Raw genomic sequence first — 17,151 nt, 5'->3', positions numbered from 1 at the left:
AATATGTTCCCTGAAAATTTGAAAATATGGCAGGGTGTTAGAGTGGAGAGGGCTATATGGATAGAAATCATTGGGGTATAAGAGAACCACGGCAGTGGAGGGCATTTCCAAGGAGAACAAGGAGATAATAAAGGCAGATGAAGGACAAACAGCAAGAATTAGATGCATTTTTGGTCTCAAAAGTGGAAAAAGAGAAGTAATGCTAAAAAAAAAGAAAAAGGGTAAAAACTCTAAAGAGAGTTTTGATAAAGAGATATTCAACAATATCAAAAACTATAGAAAGAGATCCCTATCTCTGGAAAGTTCGACCTCACATACATCTGCATATTAGATTATCTATAAATCTTCTAGTTGGGGTAAGTCAACACTGGCTGCACGGATTAAATCAAATTTCAACAGCTACAATATAAAAAACAAGAACTGAATTGTGGTCACCCCAGCAAAGCACTGGCCACCATGTGAAGCTCCCCACAGGTGGTCTATGTGTCTTTTTACAACACTCGTCTCAAATTGCAACAGAAGGGATGTTCATGGTTCTCTCTAGACAACCTGCTCTTTTTACAATGGGGGTTTTTCAAGTTGCAAAATATGGAGACGTTCTCATTTACCTCAGGATAAGGATACTTAGGAGGCTTGAGGAAGCAAATAAAATGGTTTCCAGGGCTGCATGCAAGACCTCATGGAGAACTGGAACGTGGTTCAGGATGAAGCACCAGTTTCTCCAGCAGCTTGCCATTCCTGAAGCATCTCCTGCACTGATTCCTGTCTCTACTTGCTTCTTCTTGTTAATCTTCTGCTAGCAGATGCCTTTCTATGCTTCCATTCATATTCTCCTCTACTGAAGTCATTACTTGCTTCGTAGTGTCTGCTCACTGCCTTCTTTCCACGTCTCTCGGTTTCTGTGTCAACACTGACCTGGTGTCTGTTTATCAGTCGTCTGCTTTTCTCCAACTCCCTGTTCATCTGTCTCTAGTTCAAATTCCCCCAAGAGAGGCTTTGATTGATTCAGAAAGTCCCTATCCAGTGCCACCCTAGGCCACCTCCTAGGGGCTTTAGCTTTTAAGCCTAAACCAGTGTGTCTTTTAGTCGGTTGTTAATTCCCAGTTCAACCATTCGTGGCCAAAATGGTGGGGGAAGTGGATATTGAAGGCTAGAGAATTCCCTGTGGTCCCTTTTCCCCAAAAGGAGGCAGTGGGCCTGGAAGCTACTTTGTCTTAATGCCGTTTCAAGTAGCATCCCCCAGTGAGCTAATGGTTTAAAACTTCCTCTTCTGAGTACAGATTCCTTCTCGAAGGGTTTTCATCTTTAACATTAGCTCAATTTATAACAACTACTACTTGTGGTACTAAGCCTTAAAGCAGCACAAGCTGGCTGCTTACTGATTAAAAATCACAGGTAAAGACAGAAAATACCAGCTTAACAAAGCTTTGATAAACTGAAAAAGCCTAAAATTATTTCCATGAACTCTACTAACAGTAGCCAGTTAGTTCCTGCTCTTCGTTTATATTCATTCATTCGGCACCACCTAGTTAGTAGGTATTCTAGTGTGAAGAAGAAGCTGGTTAAGATAGAAACCCTACCCTCAAGGAGCTGACTCCCCAAGACAGAAGAAAGCAGGTACGTCTTTCTTCTCATCTCTCTCTTCCCCAGTTCAACTCTTTCTTTCCTCCCTTCCCCTTTACTTCATGATTGTTTTTTTGGAAATGTGCCCATTCATAGTCAGTTCCTTCCTTACCTGTGTTTCCTTTATTTATTTATTTTTTATGTTTTAGAAACAGGGTCTCACTCTGTCACCCAGGCTAGAGATTACTTATTATACTAGAAAAGTAAGTTAGAAGTAAAAATTTTCTATTTAAAAAAGGAAAAGAAATGAGAAGGAATGAGCAACTATGAACAAATGAAGTGGGTAAAAGTTTCCATGGCCCAACTGTCAAGGTTGTTTTGGTTTCTTTTTTGTTTTTTGACAATCTCTAAGGAAGCTCTGTGGAGTGAAGGACGAACATAATAATCTGCAAGTGACGAAAAAAAAACTTCTTTTGATTTGCTTGATTCATGTAAATTGCTTTCTTATTCTTGAAATTCAAGTGACCATATTCTTACTTTACTATAGAAAAGCAATTGACATGATAAAAATAAGCAAGTCATTTGGGAAGTTGGGACTTTTGAGGTAGGTGATGGAAAATTTGGTGGTGAGGGGCCAAGAAGGGATGATTTTTCCTAGACGTGGGAGCTTCCTGTCTATGTGGAATGTGTACGTGTGAAATCACCAGTCTCTATATTTGCAATAACTTAATAACATGACGGTTCCTCCACCCGTCCTCTTTCCCCACACTGAGTTCCAGTTTCACACCGGGATACTCATTGTGAAGCTTTACAAAGAAAGGAGGAAGTAAACCTACCAACAAGGCAGCAACGTGTTTCAAATACCACATTCTTAACAGATGAAAGTTTTTTTAATCACATTAATTATCAGTGCCACATGAGTCAAAGTGGATGATCCAAATCTTGTATTTAATTTTCTTCTTGTGTCCTGGGCCTTTCAAATTTATTAATTATTGTTTACAAGGCCTTGCCTTGCTGGTGTACCTTTAGCAGACACTACAATCTTAGCAAGGGTCAGCTTCATTTTGCTACAGGGTTGCACCTGCTCCCTCATCTGAACTAAAAAGGAAGTAAAAACATGGTATTTAAGTGGCCACAGCCTTTTGTCTGATGCAGGAAAGCAATGAGAGCTCCTGTTTCTTCACTGTTGTTCACGTTAAAGGGTCTCCAAGTATATAACACTTAGAGGAATTAGTTCCCTGCTCCCTAAAAGCAAAGAGCTCCACAGAGAAGAGACAGCAGCTGACCAGTGAGGCCCAGTAATTCCCAGCAGCACACCAGGGGCTAACAGAGGAGACTACTGTGTTTGAGGAAACTGATGGGATCTAGAGAGAAACCAACGCTTAATGTTTGTCTATCATTCCTCCAAAAAATTAGGTAAGAGCAAAAATAGGCAAATTGCTGCTTGAGGAATAACTAATTTAGTAATAGTTCAGAATAATGCATTGCCCTTAGATTCAAAGTGGTGTTTTAAGTGACATTCTATGAGCAGAGCCTGCCAGCTGACAAAACTTAGGTAGTATTTGGCTCCCTAAGAGACGGCAAACCATAAGCATGTGGATTTTGTTTTGTTTCGTTTTTGTGGAGATGGAATCTCGCTCCGTTGCCCAGGCTGGAGTGTAGTGGTGCCATCTTGGCTCACTTCATCCTCCGCCGCCTGGGTTCAAGTGATTCTCCTGCCTCAGCCTCCCAAGTAGCTGGGATTACAGGCTTGTACAACCACGTCCAGCTAATTTTTTTTTTTTTTTTTTTTTGTATTTTTAGTAGAGAAAGGGTTTCACCATGTTGGACAGGCTGGTCTCCAACTTCTAACCTCAGGTGATCCACCTGCCTCAGCCTCCCAAAGTACTGGGATTACAGGCATGAGCCACCGCGCCCCGCTGCAGGTGGATATTTTAATTAAAGTTGAATACAGATCTCATTGTGCTTGATATTGAACTTCCTGGGACTACTGTGGCCCATTGCTTGAATCTTAGCCCTTGCATTGTTAAATGCAAGCAGCTCGGGAGAATGTGGTGGCTTGCTTCAGAGAAAGAAAAAAAGCACTTCTGACAAAACCCCAGAAGCTAAGGTTATTCACGATTATAAAAGCAGTAACAAAAGTGTTGAATGTTGGTTCTACTGTTGACAATTTTAGGAAAAGTTTGTTCGTCTGTCCTCTGATTTTATGAGGCAATTTTGAAAAACATCAATCAAAGACCTGCCTGAATCTCCAGGTGTGAAAACAGGGGATGACGGGAAATTCAGATGGTCAAACTATGGGCAGAGGTTTTATATTTGTGATTGGTAGAGAGAAGGAGGCCTGTATCTGAGGCACAATAGATGGGAAACACCAACTTCATCACTTAAAGTGTTATCCTCACTCTCACCCCACAACTGGAAACAAGTGACAATGTTGCTCTATGTAAAGATAGCAGACCTCTTCCAGATTAGGGGGACTTGACAGAGCCATTTAACTACTTTTTGGGTTAAGAAGTTGCCATCATTATCTCCATTAGTTAATAAGAAGAGTTACTGCCGGTGACTAAAAAGAAGTAATTACTATTAGAATTTTTAAAAATTACACATACATTTCACAACTTTTTTTTTTTTTTTTTTTTTTTGAGATGAAGTCTCACTCTGTCACCCAGGCTGGAGTGCAGTGGCTCACTGCAACCTCCACCTCCCAGGTTCAAGTGATTCTCCTGCCTCATGGTCCCAAGTAGCTGGGATTACAGGTGCCCACCACCACGCCCAGCTAATTTTTGTATTTTTAGTAGAGATGAGGTTTTACTATGTTGGACCAGGCTGGTCTCGAACTCCTGACCTCAGATGATATGCCGGCCTCGTCCTCACAAAGTGTTGGGATTACAGGCGTGAGCCACCGCTCTTGGCCACATTTCACAATTCTGAAAGGCAATAAGTGTTTTTAATAATGAATGATTCCAGGCAGGGCTTGATAGCTCACACCTGTAATCCCAGCATTTTAGGGGGCCGAGGCGGGCAGGTTACTTGAGGCCAGGAGTTCAAGACCAGCCTGGCCAACATGGTGAACTCCCATCTCTACTAAAAATACAAAAAAAATTAGCTGGGCATGGTAGTATGCGCCTGTAATGCCAGCTACTCATGAGGCTGAGGCAGGAGAATCACTTGAACCTGGGAGGTGGAGGTTGCAGTGAGCCGAGATTGCACCACTACACTCCAGCCTGGGTGACAGAGCAAGACTCCATCTCAAAAAAAAAAAGATTCCAAATAGACATACAAACTGATACACACATGTGTGTATGCACATCTTAAGCATAATTGCATTTTTAAGTAGCAGGACAAAATATACTTTGAAATGATTAAGCATCTTCCTTTGGAAAATACCACATGCTTAAGAGATCTCACTGGCAGCTCAAACATTTCCCCCCAATCCCCTACCTAAGGCAGGTGCTATTGTTTGGGGTAGAAGCAAAGAGGGAGACTCATCTAAGACCATGAAGCCAATATATGAGAATGAAAAGCAGAGAGGAATATGGTACCAAACATCAAAATTTACTCAGTCTAGCAGATCATTCAGTCTTTGGAATTCCTTTTATTTATCTTGGAGTTCAAAATTCTGACCTATGTTTGTCTCAATTTAGATTACTGCTAAAATGGGGAAAAAATACCCCACCCATGAAGCAGCTGAATTAAAAGAAAACATAAACTGACCTTTAAAAATAGTTTGAATTAAGCTTCTTTGGAAAGGGAGACTATAAGATTGACTAATGCTCAAAAATGGTAATTTTCCTTTATTTAACTAAAAGTAATAATTTATCTCAAAATAAAATCACAGTTCCTTGTAAAGATGATGGTATCTGGCTTTTCATTTGGAAGAGTTTTCCAGAAAGCAACTCAGGAATGTACAGAGTTAAACCTATGTACACACCAGGTGTATGCAGTCAGGGGTATGCTTTATTTACCTGTAACTGATTTTAACTGAATTACTCTTCTTTTAAAGAAAAATGTGCATCGCTTTCATTTCAGTAGTTTTTTTGTTTAACTCAAATCAAAAAGAGGCCAAAGAATTAATAGCCTTATTCAATTTTTGAAAATCTTACAAATTAATGAAAAGATAAACAAGAAAAAAATTATGTCAAAGGACATAAATAATCCTTTATGTCCTTAATGGTCAATAATCATTTGAAACAACATTCAACTTCATTAATAATCTATAGAGTACAAATTATAACAAGTATAAGATACCATTTGTCACAAATGCAACTGGAAAGAAAAATTTTAAATACTTAATGTTGGGGAATATATATAAAAATAAGTGCAATGGTATACACTGCTAGTATAAATGTAGTGTGAGTGTTTGCGTGTATATATACATCTACATATATACCTTCTAAAAGGTATTGATTCAAATTGATTATATATACACATATATAAGTATATATTTATATGAACATATACAAATACGTGTATATGAATTTATCTATATACATAATAAATATTATAAATATATTTATATTCAGTGGACAATAATCATTTCAAACAATGTTTAGCCTCATTAAGAATCTAAGGAAGAATCTTCCTGAAGGTTCTTCATGGAATGAAGAAATGGAATGAACCATGAAGAAATGGTCTTCATGGAATTCCCAGCATACCTCACACCAGAGAGAGAGAATATAACATCCATTGTTCTCCATTACTATTCTCGTTACGTTAAGGATGAACAACAACCAGGAAGTGCAAAACTCTGGCAGCCATGAGCATATCTGAATATGTGATTCCTAATATTCATTTCCTATGTGTTACACACACACTCACACACACACAGAGTCATGTGTGTTTTAAAGCCTTAGAAGAGTGCATATTCTTTGAGTCAATGACTAGATATCTAGAAATTTATTCAGAAATAATCACAGATATGCTCAAAGATATAGCTACAAGGATGCTCATTAGACAGCTATCAAAAACATCAAAAATTTGGAGACAGCCTAGATATCCAACAGTAGTGGGTTGCTTAAGTATGTTATACAACATTTATACAGCAGAACACTATGCGGAGGCAGAAGAATATTTAATATTTATAATACATTAAATGAAAAGGGAGCCAGGCATGGTGGCATGCACCTGTAATCTCAGCACTTTGGGAGGCTGAGGTGGGAGGGTAGCATGAGCCCAGGAGTTCAAGGTTGCAGTGAGCCACGATTGTGCCACTGCACTCTAGCCTGGGTGACAGAGTGAGACCATGTCTCAAAACAAAAAAAAGAAAGAAAGAAAGAAAGAAAGACAGAATCAATGAAAGAAAGAAAAGCAAAGGGAGATTTCAACACTATTTATTGCATTACTTCAGTTTTGTATTTACATAGTGAAAATTATAGTAAAACAAATCATGCTACTGGTGGTTTATCTCTGGGAGCTGGGATTATTGGTGATTTTGATTTTATTCCCATTGTTTACCTGTCTTTTCTATAATTTCATTTAAAAAAACAGCTTTGTTGTCATTCACATATCATACAACTATTAATTTTTTTTTTTTTTTTTTTTTTTGAGACGGAGTCTCGCTCTATCACCCAGGCTGGAGTGCAGTGGCGCAATCTCAGCTCACTGCAACCTCCACCTCCCAGGTTCAAGCAGTTCTCCTGCCTCAGTCTCCCAAGTAGCTGGGATTACAGGTGTGCACCACCACGCCTGGCTAATTGTTTTGTATTTTTAGTAGAGATGGGCTTTCACCATGTTGGCCAGGCTGGTTTCAAACTCCTGAACTCAAGTGATCTGCCCACCTCCACCTTCCAAAGTGCTAGGATTACAGATGTGAGCCACCACGCCCAGCTATTACTTTTATAATTAAGAAAAAAAGCAATAAAAGTATTCTTACTGATTGAGGTAAACCTCTTTTGGACAAATAATCAACATTTCATCTCAAATATTTTAATACTGGGTTCTTAGCTAGTGTTTATCCAGCACTTTGCATGTTGCAATGCACCTTTACTTTTATACAAGGTTCTTCTAGCCAAGTAGACTTCATTGCACATAAACAACTAATGACCTACACCTGCTAACGTGTAAGCACTTAAGTCTTGTTGGGGGTCGTTGCTCCCTTTTAATGGAAATTACACTGTGAATAAGACAACAGAAATATATGTCATGTCTGCCTTTCTGACACACTGTGGGTTTTCATAGGATTCTCAGCATGACTCATACCAGAGAGAGAAAGAGAATATAACATCCATTGTTCTCTGTTATTATTCTCCTTACATTAAAGATGAACAACCACACAGGAAATGCAAAACTCTGGCAGCCACAAGCATATCTGAATACGTGATTTCTAACATTCATTTCATTTTCCATTAACACACAAAACTACCTTATTAAACGTGAATAAAACCTGCATCCAGAGACACTTAAAATGTTGGCCAATTCCTCACTGAAAGGACCTTAATGATGGTGGGAAACTTGAAGAGGAGCTTGGAGAGAGGTTTGCAGGCTTCGGGTTGCCAGGGACACTTACCTTCTTGGCTTGAGCACCTCACACAGTCTCAGACGACAGAAAGAGCCAACGTGTTGAAAAACAAGGGTCAGTACAAGGGTTAAATGAAAGCGAAATCATGCTGACCCAGAAATGCAAATCAGTGTGCCTTAGTTCTCTGTAGAACTTGTGTTGCCTGAACACTCTATTCTTTCTTCAGATTACCTAGTGTCCCAAGAGAGGCTTCAGTGATTTGGAGAACAGTGATGCAATGTGGAGAGACGCGGCAGGCAGCGACAGAATCTAATTGCATCTGAGAAGCATCTCCACAATTTATAGTGGCCTTCTCACAGGGAAAAGCGGGGGGCCGGTTTTGAAGTTGATTTCCCTTTCTTTATATTGCTTTTACTATCCTTCCCAGCTCAAATTCAAAGCTCAAAATCGGAGGTGATTTTTAAACTGTCTCTTAACCCATCATAAAAGTAAGAACATGCGCACTTAGAGATTTATAATTCTCATCTGCATTTTGTTCTCTAAAGTTGCAAAGTGTGCAGGAAGCTCCTGGTTGCTGATAGAAAGCTGCCTGAAATATAAATTTCAGGTACACAATCTGGCTGTCATCACTAAAGGAATTAGAAGGGAGAGAAGAAGGGAAATGGAGGGAGAGAATAGGGGCAGGGGGACAGAAGAGAGGTGATAAATCAGAGATGAGTGCTGATTTTAAAGAAAAAACAAAAGCTAAGAACTTATTAGAGGGACTCAGGAAAGAAAATTGAACAAGGTAAGCCAAGAATAGATGGCAAAGTGATTATGAATGTGGATCTAGAGCCAAATAGCTTGGATCTGAACCATCACTTAATTTCTGGACAACTTTAAGCAACCTACTTACCTTATTTGCCTGTGCAAACCAGGCTGGGCGTGGTGTGAGCCACTGCACCCAGCCTGGTTTGCCTTTGTTTTAAGAAATAATTACGAGAAGTCAGGTTCTGAGACTTGCATACATGGAACTTGCTCTTTTTCACTCCTTGTACAGGGAAATCTACATCTGATGGTCCAATTTATAAACTTTTAGGATAAGAATGAAATACAGATTTTGCGAATAATTCTTAAAGACCTCCTTTATGTAATGAACCATGGAAGACAAAGGCAAGCGAGACACTTTCCTTGTTCTTAAGGAGTTCGAGATCTAGAAGGAATGACAGGTCTGTACTAAAGTCCCAAGAGGCGGCATCTAATAGCTGGTCAGGAGGAAAACTCTCAAGTCTGGAAAGAGCAGTTCCTAAGTTTCAAATTGGAAACTGAAACATGGGTACTGCCTTCGAACGTGAGGCCAGCCCCATGTTTTGCAGGTAAAGGATCCCACTTAAGTTTTGGGCTGGAAAACCAGCTGAATAGATACTGTCTCAACTCCATGACAGAAGATAAATGTACTATCAGGATCCAGATATAATAAACATAGACAGACAAAAATCATTATTAAATTGAACTGTTTTTTTTTTTTTCAGGGGGAGGGGTGTGTCTGAAGTGTTAAGTCTAAAAAAGAGTATTTGCCAAGGAAAAAAGATGTCCTATTATTAGCATCAAATTAGAGAACTATTTGTACAGCCAGGAAAGTCATGGATATTGTGTCACATAGTTGACATCCATGGGTTTGTCTCATAAAAGTAACACGAAAAAAATCCACAGAATTCCACCTGGCCCTAGGAAGGCTATGAGCTTTCAGCGTCAGCTCTCCAAGGAACTGCAAACTCAAGGAGCCAGCTTACCTCACGTGTTCCTGCACTTTGTAAAATTTCTTCAGAAATTTAAATTAAAACCAGTTCTTCAGTAATGATCCTTGTTTTCATCTTTGCTTTCATCTTTGCAACAATTTAAACATGTTGTTCATTTTCTGAGTGTCTGCCATGAGACTGGGAAATTAGGTATATTGAACATAAAGCAAAGCTGATGCTAGGAATTTCCAAAGTCAAAGACAATTCCTAGAATGTCTTTACATCAGGGAAACTTCAGGGTAAGTTCCAGAGAGTCCACTTTCCAGATGGCACTGTCCTCCAATAACTGAAATGATTAAGGCCTGAATATTTGTTGAATTGCTTGAAATAAGAGTCTAGCCTTTAGCTAATAGGTTCTGTCAGTCAGTCTCCTGAGTTAACCAAAACGAATTATTGGCTTCTACTTCTCTTTCTAGCAGGCTAGTGCTACTAAGTAGAAAAAGTAATTATATTAATGGAAAAAACAGTGTCCAACACATTCTCTAAGACCTGACTCAAATGTCACCTCCATTACTGCTTCCCTGGTTACATGGCTCTTTTGAAGAGTGCTTTCAGAACTCTTTACAAGCAGAACTTTACAAGCCTGCTTACATGGCTCTTTTGGAGTCTTTGTCACATTGAATGGAAACTGTTTCCAGTGCCCATGTGCTCTTCTATATCATTAGCTCCTCAAGGGCAAGTATGGGAACATGCCCATTTTGGGGACATAATGCCTGATACATAGTAGGCATCCAATCTGAATTAAATGAATAAAAGCCAAACAGGGAGAAAACAGCATATAAACACAATCAGTGAGACACGTGGCCCAGAGAAGCAACAAAATCCCACCCGCCCTTCACAAGGGCATACACAAAAAGAAAAGCAATGAGAGCTACTTGAGATTGTGGTGACACATCCAGTGGGCTGCTGAAGAGGTTGGATGTCACCCATGAGTGGGTGTGAAAACCAGTCCTTTCTCCCTGCAGCTTGCCACTTCTCTTTGCAGGTGACCTTGCCTTGCTATTTCCCCTTGGCCCTGGCCCTACTGGTCAAGGCGATGAACAACTCCAGAGGCTGGATGTGTTATCTGGGGCGAGTCTCAGGCTCATGCCCAGGGAATACATATACGGCTGAGGTATGTACATATTATCCCATACATAATTCGGTATGTATTGGAGGTCCTTGTTGTTTTTTGTTGAGTTTTAATGGAGAAGGGAGAGGAATGGGTTTTACAGGCAAAAGCATCCGTGAATGAACAATGTCGCCTCTGAATGGGCTATATTTTTGAATTAATAAATCTAGTTGCACAGCCTCTCAAAGATACACTATGAAGTTTCATCACCTCATTATACAAGCCTTTATCAAGCAAGAAGGAGGGGCTGTAACTTCTATACCAAACCAGAGTTTCAAGAAAATCTTACATCTTTTACTTTGATGCTTTTCGAAGAAAATTTGTGTCTTTGTAAACACTCCTGGTGGTTGTTTCTATAAACATAATTTTTTAAAGCAATCTTTTAGATTAGACGTGGATAAACAGTGCCAGAAATGGTATATAATGTTTTAATTTCTAACTTTAGTATTCATTTTAGTATTTCTGATTCTAGGAACAGACGTTCTTGAAAACTTTTCTTCATTTTTTGAATTGGGAATCAAAAATTTGAGAGCTAGCAAGGGCCTCGTCAGTTATCTAGTCCAGTGTACACAGACTGGACTTTCTCCTGCTGCACAGAAGTAAAAAGAAACAAGTTCACCAACTTTTGCACTGTCATGAATCGAATAAACAGGATTTGGCCAGGCGCAGTGGCTCACGCCTATAATTCCAGCACTTTGGGAGGCCGAGGAGGGTGGATCATCTGAGGTCAGGAGTTCGAGACCAGCTTGGCCAACATGGTGAAGCCCCATCTCTACTAAAACAAAAAATTAGCCAAGCGTGGTAGTGGGCGCCTGTAGTCCCAGCTACTTGGGAGGCTGAGGCAGGAGAATCACTTGAACCTGGGAGGCGGAGGTTGCAAGGAGCCAAGATCATGCTATTGCACTCCAGCCTGGGCAACAAGAGTAAAACTCCATCTCAAAAAAAAGGAATAATAATAATAAACAGGATTTGATTACAGATTACTAAAAGGTAGTATTTTCCAAAATGTATGAATAATAATAATAAACAGGATTTGATTACAGATTACTAAAAGGTAGTATTTTCCAAAATGTATTTCATATAAAACTAGAAATTTCTGAGATAATATTTTTAAAGATTATGTAATCAAGAAAGTTTTACAACTACAAGGCTGAACAAAATTTTTAAAGCTCTTTTGATTTATTTAAAACTGTCAGACTTCTCAGAACCTTCAAGACACTAATGTGTACACCATGAATATCCATGAAAAAGGTAAAGCATGCAATGGAAAGGGCCCCAAACTCCCTTTTTTAATAGATCAAAGTTTAGGAAAATTGGCTACAAGGTGTTCAGCTCTAATATGTAACTGCAATTTGCAGTAGCTATTAGCTTCTAACCATAAACATAGAATGTAAATTCGACCTTGAGCTTCCTAGTAGCCAATGCAAAGATGTGATACATTAATAGATTAAAAGTTCATGGTGTTCATCCAATGAAAACAAACTGGTTATGTATATAACTATGATTTGGTAATCTAAATAATATTAATAATACTTTTTTTAAATAACAAAAAAATTTAAAGAAAAAAGACAGTTGTTTCCGAAGCAATAATTATTTTCGATACTGTTCCTCAAGGGTGTTCATAAAGAGGATCAGGATGGCAACCTTCGCAACACCCCTCTTCAGCTCTTAAAATAATCAGTTTGCAGACAGTCTGATCCTTTTCTGGCATATTGCCACAGGGCAATTCAGTGGAAACAGGTGTACAAGAAGTCACTCCAGCTGCCACATGTTCATAGCTCTTAGTTGTCTAACTTAACCCAATACTCTGGTCCCACTCTGCCACTAACCAGTCATGCCTGTCTCTAAGAATAAATCATTTGCCTACTGTGGAGTTGAACTAGATGTTCTCTGAAATTCAGTTTCAAAGTTCTAGAAGTCTATAGGATCTATTTCTTATTTTTTTCCAGAAAAAAAAATTCAAGCTTCCAGTGTCCTTTTAAAGTATAAATTGAACCCTGTATTTATGTGTGACTTAAGTAGTGACACTCCTAGGGCATATGTTTAACACATTGCTATTTTTTTTTTTTAAGAGAGATGGAGTCTCACTGTATTGTCCAGGCTGGTCTCAAACTCCTGGGCTCAAGCCATCCTCCCGCCTCAGCCTCCCAAAATGCTAGGATTACAGGCATGAGCCACTGTGCCCAGCCACATCACTATAACCTTGAGTACACGTCAAAAATTTGGAAAAACTAAAAGAAAAAGAGAGAAACTAAGAACAGAAGTAGGAGAGCCCCCAAAATGATTCTATCCTCTTGAGCATTTTGCTTTAAATCAACCTTAGTTTCTTTAGGAGGCTTTATTAATAATAATGACAGAAATAATTATAATAATTTGCTTTAAATCAGCCTATAGTTTCTGAGAAGATAATATAATGATGACAGAAGCAGCAGCAAGCACTTATCCGGTGCTTCTTATGTATCACGTCCTCTTGTAAGCATTATATGTAATTATACTTTTAATTCTCACAATAACACAGAAAGGTAGATACTATTACTATCCAATTTCACAGATAAGAAAGTTGTGATTCTGAGGAGGTGAATAACTTGCCTAAAGTCATGTGAGTGGGAGCAGCAGATCAGGAATTCAAGCTGGATCCGGAGTCTGAGGTTTAACTAGCACACGCTGCTGCCTCCCGGTCAGTTCCTGCGGTAGGTGACTGCTTGCTGCTGGTGTAAGAGGTGCCCGCGCTCCAGCTAGACGTTAGATATTAGAGAGAGCACCTCCTCTCAAAATAAGACTTTGTTGAAAAATAAAGGCGGACTTTCTAAGAAGAGCAACTCCATAAATGCAGAGAATAATAAAGATTTTAATGGTTGATGATGATTATTATTCCAATAATATTAATAATAGAAGAGAAAACAATTCTGCAGTTCTCTTGAAAAATTAAAGGTAGCTTCCACCACAACAATGCAGTATTAACTCCTTTGGTAAAGCTTGAACCAACAGACCGCACCAAAAGTCAACAGACTTCAGATTGCAAGGTGAAGAGAACAAACTTCACAGGGAGCAAACTGTTGGGGAACAAAGGAAGCCTTTGTTTCACTCTCAGATGTGCAACTGATGTGCAACTTTTGCACAGACACTGGGGTGCCCACGCTGTCTTTCCTCCAGGTTAACACAAGACATTAGTCTTTTCTCCAACACCTCCTCTTTCCTTCTAGCCCTTCTCCCTTCTCTTCTCCTGCCCTCTACTCCCCGGTCAGCATGTTCTTTCCTATTCAGGGACATACAAGAGGGGTATATTTGACAGTCTAGCACCATTCTAACATAGAATCACATGTTGTAACCACACATTCAGGAAACATGCTTCATACTTCTAAAACCCTTCGTTAGAGGATCTCAAAGCACTCTTCAAACAGTAATTAATCATCTACTCAGATGAATGTTTTCCTCCTAAAAGCTAGAAGTAGAAACACCACAATTATACGACTTACTCCTCAAACTACTACCAGCATATTCATTGAAATCCTTAAGCCACCTCCCCAACACACACACCCACACTCACATGTCCACCCACATGCAGAAAGTAGAGGAAGGGGGAGAGAGAAACAAAGAAACCATTTAGTGGCAAGGCCCTGAAATTCTTCACTCTTATCTTCACAGCAGAGGTGGGGCCCAGCTCATCTGTACACTGTAAGTGTCAACAAGGACCTAAAGTTTTCTGGCACACCATTAATAGAATGAATGGGAATCTATTTCCATTTGTGAGGTTGCCTGTCTTCTCATATTAACCCCTCTTCTTTAAGCCATCCACACCCTGACTAGTATAGGCTTCTAAGCCAAACCAGGCTTTTCTTATCTCCTACTCCATTTTGTAGTCCTGAAGTGCTGAGTTTCTCCCATAAAGAACTGTGCATTTCAGAACTGGGTAAATTGGTTCTTCAAAGTGGGTTGTTTTCAAAATTAATGAAACGTGTTTGGGTTATTGGAGTGAGCTACAAAATCTAGGAAATTTTCTTTTTCTTTTCTTTCTTTCTTTTTTTTTTTTTTTGAGACGGAGTTTCACTCTTATCACCCAGGTTGGAGTGCAATGGCGCGATCTCAGCTCACTGCAACCTCCACCTCCCGAGTTCAAGTGATTTTCCTGCCTCAGCCTCCCTAGTAGCTGTGATTACAGGTGCCCACCATCATGCCCAGCTAATTTTTGTATTTTTAGTAGAGACGGGGTTTCACCATGTTGGCCAGGCTTGTCCCGAACTCCTAACCTCAGGTGATCCACCTGCCTCAGCCTCCCAAAGTTATAGCTTATAGGCATGAGCCACTGTGCTCAGCCAGGAAATTTTCTTAATGAGTATGGACAATCTATGTCTTCAGCTAACTTTTGCTTACCTTGTGCTACTTCCCTTTGGTTTCTCTCCTACCTGGAGTGCTGAGTCAAAACAAGACCATGGAGAAGCCTGGGAGCTACTGTTCCCTGAATATTCCCTGTGGCTTCCTCCTCAGGGTCCTTTCTCTAGTTCCAACATCCAGCCCCAATGGCCCAGCCTGGCCACAGGGGCGATCTCTGGCCATTTCAAGTTGGTCCCTAAGGGAAGAAGCTGTGTTTCATTCCAGGGCAGACTGTAAGGGTCATGAGCCCCTTGAGGCCCATGACTTCACATCACCCATCATTCAAAGGCTTCGCATCTCAAGAACCATCACCTATACAGGCATACCTTAGAGATACTGTTCAATTCCAGCCATTGCAACAAACTGACTATCACAATAAAGCAAGTCACACAAATATTTTGGTTTCCCAATATATATAAAATTTATGTTTATACTATACTGTAGTCTATTAAGAATGTAATAGTGCCTGGCCAACATGGTGAAACCCCATCTCTACTAAAAATACAAAAATTAGATGGGCATGGTGGCAGGCACCTGTAATCCCAGCTCCTCAGGAGGCTGAGGCAGGAGAATCGCTTGAACTCGGGAGACGGAGGTTGCAGTGAGCCAAGATCGTGCCACTACACTCCAGCCTGGGCAGCAGAGCAAGACTCCATCTCAAAAAAAAAAAAAGAATTGCAATAGCATAATGTCTAAAAAAACAATATACACACTTTAACTAAAAAACACTTTATTGCTCAAAAATGTTAACTAACATCTGAGCCTTCAGCAAGTCATAATCTTTTTGCTGGTGGAGGGTCCTGCCTCGATGTTGATAGCTGCTGACCAATCAGGCTGGTGGTTGCCAAAGGTTGGTGTGATTGTGGCAATTTCTTAAAATAAGACAATGAAGTTGCAACAACAATGGACTCTTCCTGTCACGAAAGATTTTTCTGTAGCATGTAATGCTGTCTGATAACACTTTACCCACAGCAGACCTTCTTTCAAAATTAGAGTTAATCCTCTCAAACCCTGCTGCTGCTTTATCAATTCAGCTTATGGAATACTCTAAATCCTTTGTTGTCATTTTAACAATGTTTCTAGCACCTTAATAAGGAGCACATGTTATCTCAAGAAACCACTTTCAGTTGGGCACAGTGGCTCACACCTGTAATCTCAGCACTTTAGGAGGCCAAGGTGGGTGGGTTGCTTGAGCCCAGGAGTTCAGAATCAGCCTAGGCAATGTGGTGAAACTCTGTCTCCACAAAAAATACAAAAATTAGCCAGGTGTGGTGGCACATGTCTGTAGTCCCTGCTACTTGAAAGGTTGAGATGGTAGGATCACCTGAGCCTGAGCCCAGGAGGTGGAGGTTGAAGTGGGGTAAGATCAAGCCACTGCACTCCAGCCTGGGCAACAAAGCAAGACCCTGTCTTGAAAAAAAAGAAAGAAAAGAAAAGAAAAGGAGGGGAGGGGAGGGGAGGGGGAGGGGGTAGGAGCAGAATGGGGAGGGAGAAGGAGGGGGAGAGATGAGGGAGGGGAGGGGGAGGAAGGGGAGGAAGAGGGATGAGGGAGGGGAGAGGAGGGGAGGGGAGGGGGAAGGGAGTGGGAAGGGGAGGGAAGGGAGAAATTGTCTTTGCTCATCCATAAGAAGCAACTGCTCATCTGTCCAGGTTTTACCACGAGCTTGCAGCAATTCTGTCACATCTTCAAGCTTCATTTCTAATTTTAGTTCTCTCGCTATTTTCACCACATCTGCAGTTACTTCATCCACTAAAGTCTTAAACCCCTCAAAGTCATCCATGAGGGTTAGAATCAACTTCTTCCAAACTCCTGTTAATGTTGATATTTTTACTTCCTCCTGTCAATTGAAAATGTTCTGAATGACATCTAG

General features: G+C 40.1%; 1 long non-coding RNA gene across 1 annotated transcript in view; it reads left to right on the top strand.

The window, feature by feature from the left end:
- Positions 1–1,495: 1,495 nt before the first annotated feature.
- The window catches only part of LOC115897406, a 29,419-nt gene continuing 13,763 nt past the window's right edge, over positions 1,496–17,151 (top strand). Inside the window, exons 1-2 of the long non-coding RNA XR_004057193.1 lie at positions 1,496–1,617; positions 10,784–10,912. This is a non-coding gene — a long non-coding RNA (uncharacterized LOC115897406). The remainder of the gene's footprint in view (positions 1,618–10,783; positions 10,913–17,151) is intronic.

This window comes from Rhinopithecus roxellana, chromosome 5, assembly GCF_007565055.1.
Source record: "Rhinopithecus roxellana isolate Shanxi Qingling chromosome 5, ASM756505v1, whole genome shotgun sequence".
Taxonomy (NCBI): domain Eukaryota; kingdom Metazoa; phylum Chordata; class Mammalia; order Primates; family Cercopithecidae; genus Rhinopithecus; species Rhinopithecus roxellana.
This window is presented reverse-complemented; position numbering and strand designations above follow the sequence as displayed.